Below are 23,705 nucleotides of genomic sequence, written 5' to 3' on the forward strand. Positions count from 1 at the left end.
AGGATTAAATGAGACAGTTGATGTGATGCACAAGCCTTCAGTACATTGTCACAAAGAAATTCCTCAAGAAATGTTGGAGGTTAATGGTACTGTGGGAATTTTATTCCTGGAAAAGGGAACATTTGAGCAAAGAGAGGAATGCACAGGATAATTAAAGGAATATCTTGTGGCTTAGTTTGACTGAATCATAGCGCATATTATGGGAGAAAAGGCAGGTCCTCAAGTAACCTCTCTGGGTTAGTCTTTGCATTCACTTGCGACATTTTCTTGATTCCATCAGTGTACATTCCGTGTCTCTCTCTAGTTCCTGGACTCTCTAAGACTGGAGCTCGCATTGTAACCACTCAGACCACTCAGCCTTCTCTTTTCCATGAGAATCATCTTCCATCCCTATTTTCAGACTATTCTGGTTTCATCAGCTCTTTAAGACAATTATTAATATTTTGATGAAGTTGGCAGTTTAGTAATGACAGTGTGATCACTCAACCTGGTTATAGAGAAAAACATGTTTGCAAATTTTCCATCTGGTGAAAAGTCTAAAGGTCCCAAGCTCATTTCTGTAATCTCTCAAATTCCAGTGCCTATTCTAGAAGGGGGCTTGGTCAGACTGGACCAGACAGCCACCCTGAACCTGGAGGGAACAAGCTCAACAGCATGGGGACAGGGATGGAGGTGGGGACACCAAGTTGTGGGTAGGCTGCATGGTCTACAGAAGAGTCAGTTCATTTTTAAAATGAGATGCCTGTGAGTCCCCCATGTGAATCAGCTGTTACTGCAGGGTACTCACGCTGTTCCTATCATATCATTGGGATACTTTTCAGAGCATGGTTCCCAATACTCAGAACCTTTTATTTTATTTATTTTTCCCAGAGAGGTATTGACGTATTTGCATAAAGATATAGAAGTTGCTGTCTCATGGACTTTTGGATGCAGAATAATTATTTTGCAAAACAATATGAATAAAGAGCAGAAAAAAAGTAGGAAAATAGAAAGAGAAGCAGATGCCCCATCTCCAGGGTGTGAGTATCATCATCTCATGTTTACGTCAGAGTTCCTGAGTATCACTCTCAGATCATAGTTATTTTACTCTTTCCCCCAATATCTACAAGTACAGTCTGACACTGTGCAAAGCTACCAGTGTCCCCTGAGGGTTGTTTGCCCCTAATGGGTCTTCTCTCTGCCCTTCCCACTTCAGCTTCCAGTCTCAGGTCTCTTGCCTCAGCAGAAGCTCTGCCCCTCACTGTGTGGGGACAGGAAAGGTCCCTTCCCAAGCACCACATTATCAACTACTATTGGACCCACCTGGGCAATTTGGCAGCCTATGTGCCCTGGCATTCTGGGACAGCTTAGGAGTGTCTGAGAATAGACAGAGATGGCCCAGAGCTGCAGCTGCACAGCTGAGGCAGAGAGTGCCCCAGCGCCCTAGCCTCAGGCAGAAGGAGGCCTCCCTCCCAGGAGCAGCCTGGCTGCACAGCTGATCCTCACTAATCCCGCTCCGTAGAGCCAAACTGCTTGATTTTCATATATCTATGACTAGCGTGTTCTTTACATCGCCTGCTTTATTTTCAAACCTGTCAACAGGCCTCTGAAAAGGTTGCACACATGAGCAAAGGTCTGGGCAGCTGCAGGAAGGACAGAAGCAGCCGCAGGCTGGGCAGGAGGGGGAAGGCCTGGGGTGGCAGCCCAGCTACAGCAAGGCAGGCACTCAGACCTGGGAGACTGAGTCGGGAGACCATGGACTTCCCATTTTGGGGGTTTTGTCTCATCAAAACAAAAACCAGGCATATGGTTTTCTGCCCTGAGATCCTATCTGGTTAGATTAGAAAGCTGGCTATAAATCTGGGATGGACCACATACTTACTGAACTATATTTATCAAGTTTCTTAATAAAGCAAAGGCCCAGAAGCCTTTGAGAGTGAACACTGTTTTTTTCTGACAGAGACATAAGCCAGCAACAAGCAGTTTATTGTTGTTGTTCAGTTGCCAAGTGGGTGATTCAATTAAAATAGGAGCTACATCAGATCTGTTTGTACGAGCCCACAGCGTTGCTATTTGTAAAGGGGCCCTACTTCTCGGACTTACATCATTGCTATTTTTTTTTCAAGATTATTTTAAGGTCTCTAAAAGAAGACTCACAGGTTGAGATTTGCCTACCACATTGTCCCGACAAAGACCAGACAGTCAGATTGAGGCTGTCTCTGAATATGGATGTTGTGCCAATCATTGTTTCTAAGCTGACAGGTCAATTCAATCTAACAATGGAATTCAAGATAATGAAAGCCAGAATATCAGAATAGAAGAGGATCTTGGGAGTTACAAGGCATGACTCCTTCATTTGAAGCTGAGGAAAGTAAGGACCAATGACTTTGCTAGACTGGGACTTGAAGGCAGAATTATTAGGGCTCTTTCCAGTAGACTACACATACCCGAAAGCTCCCTGGCATCTTGAAATAGAGTCTGGTTCAGGAGCTTCATGTCGAACCAGATAAATGTGTAACACAATGGGAGAGAGGAAAACCCGGGTGCCATAGATGGGAAGAACAGTATTGTGGGCTCTCATATCTACAGGTGTCCTCTCAAATTAGAGAAGTAGCCTCCAGATTTTGTTTCACCCATAGACCATGTGGAGAATTCAGTCTCTGATGGGCCCCACAAAAAAAACTATAGAGGAGATGGGGCCCGGTGGCTCACGCCTGTAATCCCAGCACTTTGGGAGGCTGAGGCGGGCAGATCACAAGGTCAAGAGATAGAGAGCATCCTGGCCAACACGGTGAAACCCCATCTCTACTAAAAATACAAAAATCAGCTGGGCATGGTGGCGGGCGCCTGTACTCCCAGCTACTCTGGAGGCTGAGGCAGGAGAATCACTTGAACCTGGGAGGTGAAGGTTTTAGTAAGCCGAGATCACACCACTGCACTCCAGCCTGGAGACAGAGCAAGACTCCGTCTCAAACCTAGAGGCAAAATAGCAAGATAATCCAGGGACTAATGAGTAATGCAGAGGAAACATACCTTTTCTGGTGGACGCTAATGCACTCTTCCAATATTTCAATGTAACAGGATTCTAAGTTGGAAGTTTTAATTGAAGTATCATGATTTAATAAATATCAGATACAGAAATATCCAAAAAGCCACCCAATAATGATTTCACATTTCATGATCCTCTCTTTGGAGAAGCCTGCACTATGAATACCTCACAACCCTCAAAGAGTGTGGCATGGGAGGGTATCTGTTCCTCCCCTCAAGTCCCTTAGGAGAAGGCTCAGGGGATGACTCAGGAGTCTATGATATGTCCCCTTGCAGGTAGAGGAGTGATGCGGACTGGTGCCCTTCTCTCACCCTTACAGCGTGAGGGATTGCCTGCTAAGGGGGAGATGATGGTGTTAGGCAGCTTACTCCCCTGGAGTTTGTTAAGATGATGTACTCAGAGTGTTCAAGGACCAGATGCAGGCCACGTTGGGGAGCTGGCACTGGGATGGTCGGCAGAGGTTTCCAGGGGCTAACGAGAAGATATGTGACCACTAGAGCAGAAAGCATCACAGCATCCAAGGGTCTGAAGGTAAAAGGCCACCAGGGAGCAGAGAAGCCTTATAAGAAAACCAGGAGAAAGCACCAGACTGTAACTGTTCCCAAGCTTGTTGAGGTCTGAGCCAGCTGTCTTTGGTTGGGCTTCCTGGGAGCATTGTCTGAAATAGGGATTCTTGTGAAGTGGTTTACTGGGGGAGTGCTCTCGGCAAAGCAGAATAAAAAGGAGAGATGCAAAATAAGGATGTGGTCTCTGTTCAAGGCTAGCCCCTGACTCGTCCCACAGCAAGCTCTGGTCTGTCCTGGAGAAATGAGGCCAGGCTTTTACCTCCCTGTCAGTTTGTCATTGGCTGCTGAGTGCAATGTGGGGGAAGGCGAGGAAGCAGCTGGGGAGAAAGTTGGGGAATTAAATAGGGAGGGGAAGGGCCATGACTTAGAAAAGGTGGCTTCCATTTGGTCAAAAGCAAATTCTCCCAAGAGGGGGAGAACTATAAGCCATTAGCAGCCAATAGTCATAGCACTCAATGGGTGGAGACCTAGGAGGAACATCAACAATTTGCTGTAACAGCTTCATGCCTGTTGAGCTTTTTATTAATAGTTCTCCTGGCCGGGCATGGTGGCTCATGCCTGTAATCCCAGCACTTTGGGAGGCCGAGGCGGGCAGATCACGAGGTCAGGAGATCGAGACCATCCTGACTAACATGGTGAAACCCTGTCTCTACTAAAAATACAAAAAATTAGCCGGGCATGTTGGTGGGCGCTTGTAGTCCCAGCTACTCGGGAGGCTGAGGCAGGAGAATGGCGTGAACCCGGAAGGCAGAGCTTGCAGTGAGCCGAGATCGCGCCACTGCACTCCAGCCTGGGTGACAGAGCAGGACTCTGTTTCAAAAAAAAAAATAGTTCTCCTTACATTTCCTTGCTCCCAACTCTTCCCAACTCCCTGAGGGTCAGAAACAGTGCCCATACGCTATAATAGGCCTAGCTAGAGTTAGGGTATAAGTCTTAACTTTGAATGAAATTGAATGCTTTGACTATCACATAGGAATGAACATTTTTAATGTTTTACTTTAATATTATATACATATAGAAAAGGACACATATCACAAGCATACAGCACAAGTGCTCGCAGACCACACCCATGTGACAATCCCCACCATCAATAAAGAGAAACTCACCAGCAACCGAGTTGCCTTCACACTCCCTTCCTGTCACTCTCCTCTCACCTCTGCCACGTGATAACTACTAGAGTAATTGTCTAACAGCACAGATTCATTTTGCCTGTTTTTAGTTTTTATATAAATGGAATCTTATAATATGTACACTTCCGTGTCTGGCTTCTTTCAACATTATGTTTATGAGAGTCATCCATATTTTTGCATGTTCTTGTATATTACACTTTCTCTGTATAGTATTCATTTGAATGACTGTACATAAATTTATTTATCCATTCCACTGTTGATAGAAATTTTAGTCGTTTGCAGTTTAGAGTTATCACATATAGTGTGAAAATGTTAATACATGGCATGTGGTAAATCTGTGTACACATTTCTGTATATAGGCCCTGGGATTAATAGACTCATAGGCACCTTGGAGTTAATAGGATCATAGACACTTATTTATATGTGTGTGTGTGCATGTGTGTGTATATTAGTAAATACTGCCCAACACTTTTCAAACGTGGCTGTAACATTTATAACCCCACCAGCAGTGATGAGAGTTCTAGTTGCTTTAGACCCTTGTTAATGCTTGGTATTTTCTGTCTTGTTCATTTTAGCTAGCACTGGATATTGTTAGTTACTGAATTGAGCTTGTGTATGACATAAGTGCTTGAGGGCTTGCAATTGCCTAAGAGTGATCAGAACGGTCTGAAAGTCTTTCTGCATTTTCATATGAGGACAAGGGAAGGCCTGTCTGCAAACAAGCAAGTTTAAAGGGACTAGGAGAAACAAAAGCAAAGTTATTTTTATAATTATATGCTTGTGAGTCCTCCCACTCAACCTACTGGTAACACTGAGACAATATTATCATCCTCTTCCTCATCATCGTTATTTATATTATTTTAATTTTATTTTTATTACTATTGATTTTTACCAAAGCACGGAGATTTTCTATGAAAGATGATGAAATTTTTGTACTCTTGAGCTTCCTTGTCTTGATGAAACCTAGGATTTTGACATATCTGAAGCTCAAGTTTATAACTAATGCTTTCACTCTCAAACTGATATCAAAAATCCCGCTTCATTTCCTACTACCACGGGGGCTAGGAAGATAGTTTTCATAACAGAAAAAGACAAGAAGTAGATCATTATCTCCTTGCTTGTCACGGGGAAAGAGAAGAGATGAAAAAGACTTTTTTCAAGCTCCTTCACACCCACCTCACCTCCCCTTCCCCATTTCCCAAAGGAACACACACAAATAGCTCATTCCCTGAGCTCCACTTAGGAGACCAGCCTGAACAAAGTGTTTCCCTCCAGGATGCACATAGGTCCTCCTTTGTAAGAAGTGGGGCACACATACCACTGCTGGACAACGTGGGCCTTCAAGATAATTGGTCCCTGGATGGGCTTCTGGAAAGCAAACCAAGCCTTTTGTTATTTTTTCCCACATTTTTGTCCAGCCAGTTGGTTTTTGAGAGAGTAAGGGGTATAAGGAAGTTGGGTCACTGAGGAAGGCTCTTGTTTGGGGAATTTTCACCAAACATGTCATTTTCTAACTGGGGCTATTTGCTGTGGTCTTTCTGCCTGACTGTCTGCATTGAGTGATGGTTATAATTAACAAATAGCAGCAGCGTTTCCATCACAAGCTCGTACTGTGGTTTCTCTGACTCATCCTAATGAACTATGGGCCCGTCGAAGTGAAGGTTATTTTTTTTTCCTTCCTGAAAAATATATTGCAGTGATGGCCTTAATTGAAACTGCTGAATGGTAAAATGCAATTTGTTGTTCATTTTTTTTTTAAATGTTATATTGAAAAGCAGGAGAAAAGGTGAAGTCAAATGCTGTTTATCTGTATGTTGTGTGTATACTCATGTATTTTGAGACCTTTATTTTTAAAATTGTAACAATATTGGTGGCCATATGGCCCCAGAAAAATTACCCAAATGTTTAATTGAAATGAGACTAATTGTCATGCAAATATATTACTACCAGACAAGCTAACAAGAATAATGAAAAATGAAGTACATTAAAGGATACTTGGAAATGTTGATTTTGTGATTTTCAGCCAGGAAAGTGGCTGAAAGAGTTCTTACTGGGGAGGGAGTGATTTATCCTGTTTAGCTTAAGTGAAAGTGAGGAATCCCAAAGGTTTGTAATAGCCTTTATGGTTCTCTTTACTAGTCTAACTCCTGCTCAGAGGGGCTTATCTGTGACAGAATGAGTTTTTACTTAAACGGACGGTGGCTGGCTGCTTGCCATTCACTAAAGATTCCACCACACCTGGGAGGAGAAGAGAAATGCACCTCCTACTACTCATACCTTGGGGAAATTCTCGGCTTCTCAGAGGAGCAGAAGTCAGATTGGAAAGGGACCTTGAGGAAAATGAACCCGGAAGCATTTCAGAAGGAAAGGGGGCTTTCTTCGGAGATAGCACCAGGACAACAGGCATAGACTTGGATGCTGAGCAAATCACCCGGGATCTCCTAAAAATATTTACTACTGTGCCTGACCACAGGCCTACTGAAGCAGAACCTGCAGGGTAAGGCCAAGGCCCTGTGATTCTGATGTCACCCACATTTGAGAATCAGTGATTCTAGTTAAACTCCTTCTTTCAGAGTCCAGGTCAGTAAGATTCAACAAAGTAAATTCCTCACCAGGGATCAGCAAGTGGTTAGTGATAAGGGAGTGTCTACGACTGCCTTCTGGGTGCTTTTGAGAGGTGACAGCGTGCTGGCAGTCCTCACAGCCCTCGCTCGCTCTCGGCACCTCCTCTGCCTGGGCTCCCACTTTGGCGGCACTTGAGGAGCCCTTCAGCCCACCGCTGCATTGTGGGAGCCCATTACTGGGCTGGCCAAGACCGGAGCCGGCTCCCTCAGCTTGCAGGGAGGTGCGGAGGAAGAGGCGCGAGCGGGAACCGGGGCTGCGCACAGCGCTTGAGGGCCAGCTGGAGTTCCGGGTGGGCGTAGGCTTGGCGGGCCCCGCACTCGGAGCAGCAGTCCGGCCCTGCTGGCCCAGGCAATGAGGGGCTTAGCACCCAGGCCAGCGGCTGCGGAGGGTGTACTGGGTCCCCCAGCAGTGCCAGCCCACCTGTGCTGCGCTCGATTTCTCGCCGGGCCTTAGCTGCCTTCCCGCGGGGCAGGGCTCGGGACCTGCAGCCCGCCATGCCTGAGCCTTCCCCCGCCTTCGTGGGCTCCCGTGCGGCTGGAGCCTCCCTGATGAGCGCCGCCCCCAGCTCCATGGTGCCCAGTCCCATCGACCACCCAAGGGCTGAGGAGTGCAGGCGCACTGCACGGGACTGGCAGGCAGCTCCACCTGCAGCCCCTGTGCGGGATCCACTGGGTGAAGCCAGCTGGGTTCCTGAGTCTTCTGGGGAGGTGGAGAACCTTTATGTCTAGCTCAGGGTTTGTGAATGCACCAATCAACACTCTGTATCTAGCTACTCTGGTGGGGCCTTGGAGAACCTTTGTGTGGACACTCTGTATCTAGCTAATCTGGTGGGGATGTGGAGAACCTTTGTGTCTAGCTCAGGGATTGTAAACGCACCAATCAGCGCCCTGTCAAAACAGACCACTGGGCTCTACCAGTCAGCAGGATGTGGGTGGGGCCAGATAAGAGAATAAAAGCAGGCTGCCGGAGCCAGCAGTGGCAACCCGCTAGGGTTCCCTTCCACACTGTGGAAGTTTTGTTCTTTCGCTCTTTGCAATAAATCTTGCTACTGCTCACTCTTTGGGTCCACACTGCTTTTATGAGCTGTAACACTCACCGCGAAGGTCTGCAGCTTCACTCCTGAAGCCAGTGAGACCACGAGCCCACCGAGAGGAACGAACTCCAGAGGCGCCGCCTTAAGAGCTGTAACACTCACCGCGAAGATCTGCAGCTTCACTCCTGAGCCAGCGAGACCACGAACCCACCAGAAGGAAGAAACTCTGAACACATACGAACATCAGAAGGAACAAACTCCAGACGTGCCACCTTAAGAGCTGTAACACTCACCGCGAGGGTCGGCGGCTTCATTCTTAAAGTCAGTGAGACCAAGAACCCACCAATTCCAGACACACTTTTCTTGCATTAGATCCTGTGATGGTTAATATTGTGTCAACTTGATTGAATTGAAGGATGCAAAGTATTGTTCCTGGGTGTGTCTGTGAGGGTGTTGCCAAAGGAGATTAACACTTGAGTCAGTGAACTGGGAAAGGCAGACCCACCCTCAATCTGGGTGGGCACCATCTAATCAGCTGCCAGCATGGCTAAAATATAAAGCAGGCAGAAGAACATGAAAAGACTAGACTGGCCTAGTTTCCCAGCCTACATCTTTCTCCCGTGGTGGATGCTTCCTGCCCTCAAACATCAGACTCCAATTCTTCAGTTTTAGGACTCGGACTGGCTCTCCTTGCTCCTCAGCTTGCAGATGGCCTATTGTGGGACCTTGTGATTATGTGAGTTAATGCTTAATAAACTCCCCTTTATATGTATATCTATCCTATTAGCTGTGTTCCTCTAGAGAACCCTGACTAATAAAGTTCCCTTACCTTCAAAAGGTTGTCAGTTCTGAGCTAGGCATGATGGCTCATGCCTGTGATCTCAGCACTTTGGGAGGCCAAGGCAGGTGGGTTGACTGAGCTCAGGAGTTCGAGACTAGCCAGGGCAACATGGTGAAACCCCACCTCTCCAAAAACAGTAAAATAAAAAATTAGCCAGGCATGGTGGTGTGTACCAGTAGTCCCAGCTACTCAGGAGGCTAAGGCAGGAGGATTGCTTGAGCCCAGGAGATCAAGGCTGTGGTGAGCTGTGATCTGGAGCGCCACTGCACTCCATCCTGGGCAATGGAGCCAGACCCTGTCTCAACAACAATGAAACCAAGATTGTCTGCTGTATGACAAGTTTACCTCTCTGAACTTCACCGTCCCCATTTGTAAAATAAGGATAATAAGAACTACCAAATGAGGATTTCAAAAAAAAGATAATGAAAGGTTTTGAAAATTATAACAGCAGGGTAAACAGAAAGTATTACTCTTATTATTTATACCAGTACTCTCATGTTTATACAAATTATATAGGCATACACAGGAATCCCAGAAAAAAAAGGAGCAATTAAAAGGTCTATCAGCAGACATGAGCCCTTAAAGCATTCACCAAGATAACACATAAGCAGGACTTCAGGTGACAATTAATGTAAGCCTTAGAGGGACTGGGCTGGGGACCAACCAAATTATTCCTTTAGCTGTTGATCACTTTTTGGCCTCCTTCACCCTAACCCTCAGGCTACTTTGGTTTGTTGTTCTGTTTAGTAATTTAATGATGGCTAAATCTGCTGTGATCACTCATCCATCCTGAGCCTCTCCCACTTCATATTGTAAGCTCCCTGGAAATGAAGACCACGTTCTTAATACTTCAGAAAACTGCCAGCCCCTAACATAATATCCCATGAATGGTGGATGATTAATAGGTGATTCTAGAAACATGAAGCTAGAAGAAGCCTCTGAGATCCATTCATTCAATAGTTTAACAAGTTTTTATTGAGTGTCCACAATGCACCAGACACTTTTCTAGGATCTGAGATTAAGGGGGCGACCAAGAAAAAAGCTGACCCCTGCCGTCTGATGCTCAGTTTCTAGTGGGTGAGAGAGTCAATCTATAAATCAGTAAAGAAATCATAAATAAATGAAGCACTGGGTAATGCTAAGGGTTGTGAAGCAAACTGCAGCAGAGTCAAGAGCTGAGAGTTGGGGAACGCAGGTTGGTTTAGCCAGTAATGTCTCTGGGAAGGGGAACATTGGAGCACAATCTGAGTGGGCTGAGGACTGGGTCACACTGTGACTTAGGGTTAAAACAGTCCAGGTAGAAGGAAGAGAAGTGCCATGCTCTAAGACAGAAGTGAGCTTGGTGCATTACAGTGACAGTACAGAACCCAGGGCAGAGGTGAGATGCCCAAGACAGGCAGGAAGGCTGGCAGCCAAGATAAGATGCTAGAGTTTACTCCCAGAGTGAAGGGATGCAGCCATCTGAGGGTGTTGAGGCAGGAGGTGAACAAATGTGACGCACTTTTAACATTACTCTAACTGCCATGGGGAACAAAGTGGAAGCAGAAAACCAGTCTGGACATTTTTGTGGAGAGGAGTGATGGTGGTTTTGATGCGGGTGGAGGTAGCAAGACTCAGATGCAGTCAGGTCATATCTGGAAGGGGACTCTAATATTTGCAGAATATCTCCAAGGGCCGGGATGCTTTCCTGTGCTCCTAGGAAGAGCTTGGGGCTGCAAAGGAGGTGTGGAAGGGAAGGTCCAGGGGTCACCAGCACCTGGTTCCTACCCAAACAGTTCAGCCTCACCTGCCTCACCACGGGGCTTCCCAGCAGCCCTACCCCATGCATTTGGCTCTGTTGACACGTCATTTGTTAACACCCTGCCCTTCTATGCCACATCATTTTTAGTAACAATCATGAATGAAAAGAATACTAATAATAACTTAGGAGGAAACAGAGAAAATTTGCTTTCATTCAATTTCATATATAGAAAATCATGCTCTTAAATAAGAAAATAAAATTAAAATATGACAGAAAATAAATATTACAGTACAAAAAGGGAGAAAAAGCACAGCTATTTATTCAAGAGTTTTATACTTACCTAACAGTTTTGAAATGTGATTCTTTGCTTGCAGTGGAATATAATAATATGTCATATAAATGACTCTCTAGTAACTAATAAGTACATTTCAATAAAACAGAAGTGTCTATAAAGAGCACAATTTAGATGACTAATTGTACTGCTGATGTAATGCTGTTTATGTTTTCTAGCTTTGCTCTTCAGTTTTAAAACAGTAATATTTTAAAAAGAATAAATTTAAGTTTTGCAGATACTATTCCATTTTAGTAAGTTATTTCATAGTTTAAACTCACATGAATATCTGTAGACAGTTACAGACACATATATAGATATTACACCTTACAGTCTATAGTGTTTCAATGTTTTAAAATTTTAAACAAATAAAAATTCCAAGTGGTCACAAAGAATGGCAACTTATGCAAACATAGTTCTATTTCTTCTCTCTGTCCATTGCGCAATTATTATTTATTTTGAAACTACTGTTTAAGTGCAGGAAAATGTAGTTCTGCAGTACCTGGAGACAGGAGCTGCACTAGGAGCACGCGAAGGATTCTAAACAATTACAAACTCATTGACAAGCAAACATGTTCAGGGAAATATTCATATGTGACGGGGTGGCTGCCTAACTGTGAGCTTTTCAAATAAACCTCTATGTAAATTATAACGTCTTTTAAAGGATAATTAATAAGCCATGCTATGTTTAAGTTTATATATTATGACAACTCAGCAGCAGCCACAGAAATTGTTGAGAACTCAGACCAGCAAAATATTTTTTGGTAGGGTATTTTGTCACTGAGTGATCAAAAGTAACAGGCAGACTTTCAGTGAGTTTTAGGAGAGTTTTGAATTTCCTACCGACAATGCATCCCCCTTCTTGCCTGAATCTAGGGGAGAAGGCTGCCAGTGCTCAGCAGGTGCTATGCCACCAGTTCTAAGTAAGGTGTCCTCAGCATTGCCCTGGGCACGAAAAGTCGGAAAACCTCCATCTAGCCCAGTCCTCTTGCCCACGTGAGGAACCTGAGGTCAGGCGGCTTGTGTGACTCCCAGGGTGAGATGCATTCACAGAAGGAAACCAGAGCAAGGGCCTTCAGGCCTCTCTCTGCGTGCCGGGGAGGCACGTGATCACATGACTTGGAACACAGCAGGTTCTGTTCATGCAGGCAGGGCACCCTCAGCATGTCCCCGGGGCCCAGGCAATAATAGAAAGAGGGAGGCTGAGCCTGAGGCTATGGAGAGGTGGACAGCACAGGTCCAGGCTAGACAGAGCCACCACTCAGCTTTGACCCATAGTTGCTATGCAGGAAAGCAGGCAAGTGATGCCAAGTTTTCTGCTTTTTCTAGACAAACCAAAGAATCCATCTCCTTCTTTGGCACAAAATCTCCAGAGTTTTATATTTTGGCAAATAATTCAAATTACTTGAACAGAAGCAAGAAGGAAGGGAGGGAAAGAGGGAAGCAGGGAGTAGGGGGAGAGAGAAAGAAAACCCCTAGGCCCACCGCCTCTGCTTGCTGGGTATGGCCAGGCACTGCAGCCTCACCACCTCTGTGCTGATAATTAGCTACCAGACAAACACAGGTTTAGTCCGCAGCTCCTACATCACCAGGTAGTGAGGTCTCCTTAGGTAGTGGAAAGTTGTGTTAAAGGCAAATAAATCTCAGGCCCCAAAATCACTCAAGCCCAACTGCTTAGGGCAAATCTGCCTCCCGTTCTATTCAAAGTCGCCCCTCTGCTCACTGAGATAAATGCATATCTGATTGCTTCATTTGGAGAGGCTCATCAGAAGCTCAAAAGAATGCAACCATTTCTCTCTTACCTACCTGTGACCTGGGCGCCCCTGCACCGCTTGGAGTTGTCCCGCTTTTGCCTCAAGTTGTCCTACCTTTTTGGACTGAACCAATGTACCTCTTACACATATTGACTGGTGTCTCGTGTTTCCCTACAATGTATAAAACTGAGCTGTGCCCCGACCACCTTGGGCACATGTCATCAGGACCTCCTGAGGCTGTGTCACAGGCGTGTATGTCCTTAACTTTGGCAAAATAAACTTGCTAAATTAACTAAGACCTGTCTGGGTTTTCAGGTTCACAGTTGGAGACTCTATACCCCTTTATTGCACTAGTTTGAGCTCCTTCAGGCCAACACTAGACATTTGGCTCCATGTTAAGGGAAGGACACAGACCCCTTCATGTCCAAGGAAAGGCGGGTGCTGAGCCTTGCCGGTCTCATCATCCAAGGACTTGCACTCTGCTTCAGTGTCTCGCTCCTGCTGTCTCTGCCATCAGTGGCAGACACAGCTAACACTGCGACAGAGCCAGGGACCTAACAGGCTTACGTCAAGGGGCTAACCTGGGCTGCCAAGAACAATTTCTCCCTGTAACCTGTCAGGAGCGGACAAGGCTGCTGGAAGCTCATGTAACTTTTCACCACATGCCGTTTTGAAATAACTCTGTTCCATGGGGAAAACCTTCAGAAGACTTTTCTTTGTGAACAGACTTGATGATAAAGACATGCTAAGTCCTAAAACCCAGAGGCTGTCAAGGATTTTACATTCTACCAATTTTGTCTTATCTCCCGGGCACTGTGGAGTTGAACAGAAGCTAGAGCTAAGTGCTAAACTCACTAGACATCTGCCAGCATCCGTCCATCACAAATGCGAGGGCCTCCCTGCCAAGTGGACCACTCTCTCTGGTATAGGGAAAGATTCAAAGTTGTTATGAATGTTACCTGCAGATATTAAAAAGAAATGAGTTACACGTGTTTGTGTTTTCTGCTCTTACCTTCTCAGAAGTGAAATGCAGGAGCACACATATTGATCATCTAAATTTTTAAAAAATGATAATTCACACACACATTTGTACACAGAAGGCCAGGCAAAGAAAGATCAACATGTTTAGAACACTTACCTTCAGGCAGTGGAGTAAGAGATAATATATATATATTTTTTGCATAGTTGTATTTTATAAAAGTTCTATGATTGATATTTATTACTTTAGTCATAAGGGGGAAAGCAACCAATAAAGACTACGAAAGAATGAGAATATATGGTATATTAGTCTGCTAGGTCTGCCATAACTAAATACTACAAACAGAGTGGCTTAAAAGAGCAGACATTTTTCTCTCACAGTCCTGAGAGCCATAAGTTTGAAATTAAGGTATTGGCAAAGTTGTTTGTTCTAGATCCTCTGAGAGAAAATCTATTCTGTGCATCCCTTCTAACTTGTGGTGGCTGCAGGCAAGCCTTGGTGTTTCTTGGCCGATAGATGCATCCTTCCAGTCTCTGCCTCACTCCTCACAGGGCATTCTGTGTCTCTCTGTGTCTTTATATGGTTTTCTTATAAGGCCCACCCCAATCCAGTATGACCTCGTCTGAATTTCACTAACTTACATCTGCAGAGACCCTATTTCCAAATCAGGTCATATTCTGAGGTTCTGGGTGGACATAATTTTGGGGATGGGGAAACACTATTCAATCCAGTACATATGCTTATAAAGTAGATGAATCCCCCCTGGGGATATTCAGATGCCCATTGACCCTATTAAGCCTTAATTCCTGAAAGTAGAGCTTCAGCTCCCAGGAGCATGTGGCCCACCTCCTCCTCAATCTCTGCTCTGGATGAGGAGTGGGGCCAGTGCAGAAGCAAGGGGTATAGACCAACAACATGACCCACAAGGACCACATCTGGTCCTGGTAGAGCCATGGGCCCCAGAGCCCTGGTGGGGCCCTGGGTGATGCTGAGAAGCCTGAGGATCACACACCTCCCTCACACAGTGTTACGCCTTTGCAAGTGCGTGGGCATGTTCTTAGGATTAACCAATTACAAACTCAGTTTGAAGTGTGACAGTCATGCATTTTCTCCCTGAGTGGTACTGAAAGTAAAACTCCTGTCATGTGTGAGTCTGAGAAACGTGATGACAAAAAGATTTCTTGTACTCAACAAGGTTGGAAATCACCATGCTACATCTTTTTCTGGAGCAGGCTTCTTGTGGGATGAGAGGCTTTTATTGGGATGTAGTGTGTCTTGTGTCTTGTGTCTTATGTGACAGGCGCCATGTACAGAACTTTGGGTCCATGTTTCTCGTAATCTTCAAATCAAACCCATGAGGCAATCATCCCATTTTTCAGATGAGGAAACAGGCTCAGAGAGGTTAGACAATCACAGAGAGCCCCCAAATCACAAAGGTAGAAGCCAGCAGAGATGAGATTTGAATTTGAAGGTAAATGTTTCTAAGACTTACACGATAGTGTTATTGGCTGAAGTGTGTCATTAACACTCTCTTTAGCACTGGATAAGCCATCAGAGACCTACACCCTGAGACCATGTTGCTGTGCTCCTGACAGAATTTATTGTCATTCAGGAACACATCAGGGCTGTGGCCTCCAAGAGGGACTCTTTAATTGCCTTAATAAACCCACTTCTTTTTTATGTGCAGATGCCACAGGGAACACCTTCCACTACGTCTCTCTATGCCCAGTGCATGAAGCCCAGCGGAGACCTTCTGTAGGAGCCAAGTAACAGGAAGAGATTGGCTTCCTCTAAATAATTGGTGTATTTTCTCCCTAGAGGCAAAAGGAATGAGGTAATCATTTGCCCAGGTCTGTATTTTCTGTCCTCAAATCTGTCGGCTCAATCATAGTACTCTGGTTTAATTACCTTATAATCTGAATTTCTGCAATAAGATCCCCAGCCTGTACCCCAGGACCTGACCTACTTTTTCAATATTTAATTTTTTTTGCCTCAATTTGTTTTAATTGATAACTTATTATTGTCTTGTATATTTTTTCTGATATCCTCCAGAAATCTTTTTTGTTTGATTTTTTTACTCTCGTTTTTATATTAGTGTGGTTCTTACGCAGTAGGGGAAAAGGACTGTGGAGTCACTGACCTTTGCCATCTGCTCCTGCCAGCTCCTCTTGCCAGGGCCCCTCCAGCAGGCCAAGTCCCATATCCACCTGCTGGCTGCCCAGAGCTGCACACAGAGGACAAGAGCCTTCTGGCTCATTCCTTGCTCACTCTACTCTTCCATCTTGAAGATTCTTAGGCTTAGGTCCTCAGGACACTGTCTCCAAATGAGTTAATTAAAAAGACAAAAAATATAATTGTCAACAGAGTTCATGCGTTATCCAGCCTCAGGTAGTGTATATTTCAACCTAAAAAACAAACAAACAAAAAAGAAAACTGCTAGTTTCAACAAAGGCTCCAGATTCCTCTGAAAATACACCTAACTTATGTAGGAAAATATAGAATCCTAGACAGGATACCAGTTCGTCAGTTTAACAAATGTGAGATTGAAAGGACTGCGCCACCAAGCTTTGCACTTTCTCAAACCGAAGCCAGACCCTCAAGCAGTTGTTAATTTTCAGTTTTTGTCCTTGACTCAATGCGAACACAAATATTCTAAAATGCAAGACCAGATAAAGTTGTGACAAGACATTAGGGGCTTGACTCCAGTTCCAGTTCAGCTGCAATATACTTACCATTCTCTACCTGTGTAAAGTGCCCTCATGTTGTGTGAGTGAATTCCAAAGCCACTTTGTGACCTCTTCCGGCAAGGCCAAAACCATGTGGAGTGTAGAAGTGGGAAATGTCCTCTGCTCTGCTCCAAGCATGTGGCCTTCTGCCTGGGGCCAGAGGGAAGAGTCGGTCACACCTAAGCCAACACCCACGGCATTCCACCATGTGGTAAGATCCCTCAGACTAAAACACAAAGCCTCATGGTAGCCTGACCTTTCCCAGGTGTTAACACCTGACCTGACAAAACTAGCAGTGCCCCTGCATTGAAGCAAGCTCCTTAGAAGGCAGTTTACTGTGAGCTGAGGTCAAGGAGAGTGACAAGGCCCAGCAGAAATCCTCTGAACAGCTGAGCAGTTTCGTTGCAAGTAACGGGGAGACCAAGTGCTGGGGAGCCATCACACAGGGATTCTGCAGCATGGGCATTAGGAAACAGCCCAATCACTGTTATTCTGCCCAGGGTCTATCTGTGTCTAAAAGGGACATGAATCTAGGACAGTGATGAGTGGATCTTACTTTCACAAACATCATTTTCTCCAAATGATTCCTTTCTAAAAAGGAAAATTTACATTTTTGTCCCCTGAGGAGAACACCCAAAGCAGATACAAAGTTCCCTGTATTAAACAACATTTACAATTCAGACTGTACTGCACAATACCCTCTACCCAAGCCAAAAGTTTTATACCATTCATTTGCATAGACATAGCAAAATTATGCAACATGTCATCTTCGCTCAAAATTCACTGTTTTATGAGGCAAGACTTACAACACTATTAGAATGTACAATGCTTCATTCTTTAGTAGTAATAATTTCAGAGAAAATGTTCGAAGATAAAAGCAAACATCCATTGGAATAGATTTTGCAGGATGTGAGAACAAGAAAATGAAATTAATTTGTTTGATTGTCTAACTTAGGGAAAATGAAAAGAATCATTAAATTTTTCCTAAGAAAATATATTGGCCCTTGATCTCAGAATTACAAGAAACTCTTATGATAATTTAACCAAAGGTTCTAAAAGACTCAGAACCCTTGAAATTAAATACATGTGCATATGTGTTTTGTTATGGGAGACAAATCATATATTTAATCAGAACTTGAAGGGGGCTTGCCATTGGCCTAGTGCTCAATGCTTTCAGTTTGTGAATGAAGAAATGGACACTTATAAATGTAAATTTATCATAAAATAGTTGCAGAGTTTTGACTAAACTGTCATATTCTCATTTCCAGTATAGTCTCAATAGCATCGCTATTTTTAGGAAGTGTTTGAAGCCTGTGTGAAAGGTTGGTCACATCTGTGGATTGGCCATTTGGCATTTTTACTGGACAATCGAAGTTGTCCAGTAAAAATTCAGATAAATCTGCCTTCAGCTAAAGTCACAGAGGGGTCAAAGAAAGCAGTAGCCTGCTTTACAGGAATGGGCAGAACCTTGCAACCAAATTAGTGATTATGTAAGCCTTTCAGTCTAATTTCAAAGTCTCTAACACTTAGGAAATTCTTCAAAGAGGCTAAAAATTTGGCACTGCATCATTTGTCCTCATGGGCATTTTCATTAAATTATAAGCAAATGCACATTCCCACCCTGAAAACAGCACAAAGGAGGCTGCTCTATACCACTTGGCTCTCTGTGCAAAACTCGCTTTCAATTATCTTGATCCGTATTGAACTCTCCCACCTCCTGTTAGCATCACAGCTTCTAGGAAACAGGCACACAAAGCAAGAGCAATTACCACACCATAACCCAAAACATAAATCAATAGTAACAAATGGCCCAGCATTTTCACATTGTTTATCCTAGCCCTTCCCTGCACCACATGGAGTCAAACTTGCTTTTCTTCCTTTATTTTATGAAATTACTGCATATAAACCAACTTTGTCATTAAGTCGGAAGCTGGGGTCTTCATTCACACCAGCTCACCTGCACAATTCTTGAGTTCTCAGAGCAGTAGGACCTCCCTGGACCCGCTTCTCAATGCTCTCCTTTCAGCCAGGCTGACCTCTAAAATATGACTGTCTCGACACATGTGTGGATCACCACATCAGACTTTTAAAAGTCTGTGATAACAGTGGTAGCAAAAACTGCAAACATTCATTGTACTGAGCTATATATCAAGAAATGTGCTGAGCACTTTCACAAAAGTCTCAGCTAATCCTCGTAGTTTATGAGGTAGAGGATGTTATTTATTTCCATTTTACATAGGAGAAAATAAACTTAGAAACCCAAAGATAATAAGCTTGTAGCACAGATGGAATTTGAATGGAAATCCAGAGCCCCTTGTCCCCACCACCCTACTGCTATCCAATACAAATAACATGAAGTTCTGGGTTAGAATTTCACTCAGATGTGGTTCTTGTTGGAAGTGGGTTTTCTAATCAGGAGAACAGATAAACACAGATATATTACAAACTGCCAAGATATATAAACTTCAGGCATCAGCTACAGGAGAATTTATTTGGTGACAAGTCTGCATTTAAAAGCCATTGTTAATTGAACATTTACTATGTGTCTAATAAAACCACTGTGATAGGTATTTTTAATTCATAAAACTAACTTCAGTTCTTTACTTCTAGGATGATAATGTCTTCATATTTCAGATACAGACACTGAAGCTCAGAAAAGTTAAGTTAACTAGCAAGCAGGGCCTGAACTTGGATTGCTTCTCATACTTTTCATACTCTCTATCTGCCTCCTGTACAACAATGAGTTCTATTGTTTTACTAATGTGAAATGAGCAATTCTAACTGCCCATACCTCTCCATTAGTGTAGCACAAGTTGGGGATGTGTTCACACAGAGCTATCCACACTTATCTAATCCCCTTCACAGGCAGCATATGTGTATGGAGCCAGGGAGGCTGGGTGCGAAAGGGCAGTGTACACTAAGGTGTTTTTCTTTTGGGTCCTGGTCTTTGTACCAAAGTCAGTTACCTGGCCTACCCTGGAACAAATCCCTAACCTCACAAATAACACATGCAATCCAAATGTGCTAAGTGGTAGAAACCCAACTCTTTCAATACCAGTGTTGTTAATCATATAAACAACCACAAAACAGTGAAAATAATATGGACTTTGGAGTCACATAGACCCAGTGGTGTGCTGGTAAGTATTTGTTTTGTTTTGTTTTTCTGATAAATGTTTAACAACCAGCTCTCCAGTGGGGAGAAGAGAGCTCTGATTTATAGCATTTTCCCATTTCCACAGTGTAGATACTCCAATCATGGCTCATCTTAAGAAATCAATATGACGTCACTGCACATGGAGTTGTAAGAAATGATGATAATAAGTTCTCAGAAGCTGATGCCAGCCAGCTCTAGCCCACCACTTCCAATAGACCCTATTCTAATCCCAGTTCATAATCTAAGACTTGAGGCAAGCCACATAGCCTTTCTAAGTATCCATTTATACTTCTATAAAATCTCAAAGACAATGCCACTAGAAACAATGTCATGATTAAAGGGCTATTAACAGGAGAAGAAGATAATTTCTCCCCACTTCCCAAGACAGCTGCACATACAAAGCATCAAAGGGAAGCAAATGAACGCTTTACTGTAAACACAACCTATGCCTCTGAATTCAACCAGAAGAATCTGATAAGGCGAGTTGTATCATGTAGTCAAGGTTGGCATCCTAAGGGGGGAACTATCCCATCCTGTTCTGCTATTCCAAGTCCAAAGCCACATCCCAGGATCTGTTCACCCTCTACCAACCAGATGAAGAAAAGAGACTGAACAGAAGAGGATGTCTGCAGGTCAGGTTGAACTAGGCCTGCCCTAAGGTAGCAAGACAGAAACTGGTTTAGCAGTATGAGTGCAAGAGAGAGACAAGAGAAAAGCAAGGCAGCCAAGCTTCCAACTCAGCAAAAAAGTGCCAGGCCCTCTTACCCTTCCTGTCACCTATAGGGAGAAGCAGAGCAGCACCACTATGTTTAATAACCGTTTCCATATGCAGGGACTCATCTGCTGGCACCATGGCCCAATCAGCATTCAGCTTGCTTAGGTTAGCACCTGGGAGAGTGGATTCTCTGCCTTTAAAACTGACCCAGTTGTCCTTGTATTAGTCCACTTTCACACTGCTGATAAAGACATACATGAGACTTGGTGATTTTAAAGGAAAAAGGGTTTAATGGACTTATAGCTCCACATGGCTGGGGACCTGCCCCCATGATTCAATTACCTCCCACCATGTCCCTCCCACAACACATGGGAATTCAAGATGAGATCTGGGTGGGGACACAGCCAAATCATATCATTCTACCCCTGACCCCTCCCAAATCTCATGTCCTCACATTTCAAAACCAATCATACCTTCCCCAAAGTCCCCCAAAGTCTTAACTCATTTCAGCACTAATTTAAAAATCCACAGTCCAAAGTCTCATCAGAGACAAGGCAAGTCCCTTCCACCTATGAGCCTGTAAAATTAAAAGCAGGTTAGTTACTTCCTAGATACAGTGGGGGTGTATGTGGCTTTTCCAGGTCCACAGTGCAAGCTGCCAGTGGATTTACCATTCTGGGGTCTGGAGGACAGTGGCCCTCTTCTCACAGACCCACTAGTCAGTGCCCCAGTAGGGACTCTGTGTGGGGGCTCTGACCCCACATTTCCCTTCTGCACTGCCTAGCAGAGGTTCTCCATGAAGGCCCACCCCTGCAGCAAACTTCTGCCCGGGCATCCAGGCATTTCCATACATCCTCTGAAATCTAAGCAGACATTCCCAAACCTCAATTCTTGACTTCTGTGCACTCACAGGCTCAACACCACATGGAAGCTGCCAAGACTTGGGGTTTCCACCCTCTGAAGTGACAGCCTGAGCTGTACCTTGGCCCCTTTTAGTCACAGCTGGAGCAGCTGGGATGCAGGGCATCAAGTCCCTAGACTGCACACAGCAGAAGGACCCTGGGCCCAGCCAACAAAACCATTTCTTCCTCCTAAACCTCTGTGCCTGTAATGACAGGGGCTGCTGCAAAGGTCCCTGACATGCCCTGGAGACATTTTCCCCATTGTCTTGGTGATTAACATTTGGCTCTTCGTTACTTATGCAAACTTCTGCAGCCTGTTTGAATCTCTCCCCAGAAAATGGAATTTTCTTTTCTATCACATTGTCAGGCTGCAAATTTTCTGAACTTTTATGCTCTATGTCCCTTTTAAAACTGAGTGCCTTTAACAGCACCCAAGTAAACTCTTGAATGTTTTGCTGCTTAAATTTCTTCCACCAGATACCCTAAATCATCTCTCTCAAGTTCAAAGTTCCACAGTTCTCCAGGGCAGGGGCAAAATGCTGCCAGCCTCTTTTCTAAAACATAACAAGAGTCACCATTGCTTCAGTTCCCAACAAGTTTCTCATCTCCATCTAAGACCACCTCAGCCTGGATTTCTTTGTCCATATCATTATCAGCATTTTGGTCAAAGACATTCAACAAGTCTCTAGAGAATTCCACACTTTTCTATATTTTCCTGTCTTCTGAGCCCTCCAAACTGTTCGAACCTTGTGTGTTATCCAATTCCAAAGTCACTTCCACATTTTGGGATATCTTTTCAGAAGCACCCCACTCCCAGTACCAATTCACTGTATTAGTCCATTTTCATGCTGCTGATAAAGACATACATGAGACTGGGTAAATTATACAGGACAAAGAGTTTAATGGACTTACAGTTCCGCATGGCTGTGGAGGCCTCACAATCATGGCAGAAGGCAAGGAGGAACAAGTCACATCTTAAATGGATTGCAGCAGGCAAAGAGAACTTGTGCTAGGAAACTTAGCCTTATAAAGCCATCAGACCATGTGAGGCTTACTCACTATCATGAGCACAGCACAGGAAAGACCTGCCCCCATGATTCAATTACCTCCCGTCATGTGCCTCCCACAACACATGGGAATTCAAGATGAGATATGGGTGGGGATACAGCCAAACCATATCAGTCCCATAGAGTTGATGTTTATGGTTTCTTTGAATAAACATAGAAATTGATCCTCCCAGTTTTAAAACTTGAGGTTATATTTGCCTTATTTGAGTTCATTTCTCAGGAAACCAACCATCAGTGTTCCCAGACAGTATTAAGGAGCTGAAACTCACCAGATCACTGCATCTGGACAATGAGTCATCAGACCTCCTACCCGTCATGGTTGACTAACCAAGGACTTGCTCTCTGTTGACCAACTCCTCTTCCTTACCCATCTCTAATTCCTGTTTTCCCACACATGGTGACATTTCTTCCCTGCTATATAAGCTGAGGCAATAGGTATTAAAGAAGGCTTCAATCAGGCGCTACATAGTAACATTTATATATTTATATAACCATGTAAGAATATAAACATCAAAATGCATTGATTTAGTCAGTCAGGGAGATGGATTTGAGACTGATCTCCCATCTCCTCAGCTGCAGCACCTGATTAAAGCCTTCTTCCTTGGCAATACTTGTTGTCTCAGTGATTGGCTTTCCTTACAATGAGCAGCAGTTCCTAGACAGAACCCCTTGTGTTTCAGAAACACCTTTACACTTATGTTGTGTGGTTGCTGGGAAGACTAAATGACATGAAGATTTTGGCCTAAGTTGTGCTACCCAGTTTTATCATCCAGCTTTTCTTACCTAGGTGACTCTGAATGAATCTTGGGTATTCAAAAATAAAAAAAAGAAAATAAGTTAAATCTATTTGTAATTCCATGTAATCTTTATAACCACCTGCCACTCCTCCAGATAGAATCCACCATCGAATAGTGAAGTTGATTTAATATTTTGAAGAGTATTGAAAAGATGTGTTTACTATACACCCAGAAGATAGATCTAAGAGTGGCTTAGCAAGGGCACTATTGTTGAAATAAGCAGCTCCCCTCCTGAGTTGTCCATTTAGAAGAGGAAAATTCATTTTGATGTTTATGTTCTTACACAGTTATATAAAAGTCAGTAACATTACTATGT

At 44.0% G+C, this 23,705-nt stretch overlaps 1 long non-coding RNA gene across 3 annotated transcripts in view; it reads right to left on the reverse strand.

The window, feature by feature from the left end:
- The window catches only part of LOC129531901 (uncharacterized), a 240,948-nt gene extending 218,337 nt beyond the window's left edge, over positions 1-22,611 (reverse strand). For 2 of the 3 annotated variants that reach the window (XR_010134519.1, XR_010134521.1), the window contains exons 1-2: positions 22,438-22,611; positions 16,169-16,433 (exon numbers count right to left, since the gene is read on the reverse strand). This is a non-coding gene — a long non-coding RNA (uncharacterized lncRNA). Of the gene's footprint in view, positions 1-16,168; positions 16,434-16,760; positions 16,905-22,437 lie in introns of all 3 variants that reach the window. The other variant, XR_008677350.2, reaches the window with a different exon arrangement.
- Positions 22,612-23,705: the final 1,094 nt, after the last annotated feature.

Source organism: Gorilla gorilla, chromosome 1 (assembly GCF_029281585.2).
Source record: "Gorilla gorilla gorilla isolate KB3781 chromosome 1, NHGRI_mGorGor1-v2.1_pri, whole genome shotgun sequence".
NCBI lineage: Eukaryota > Metazoa > Chordata > Mammalia > Primates > Hominidae > Gorilla > Gorilla gorilla.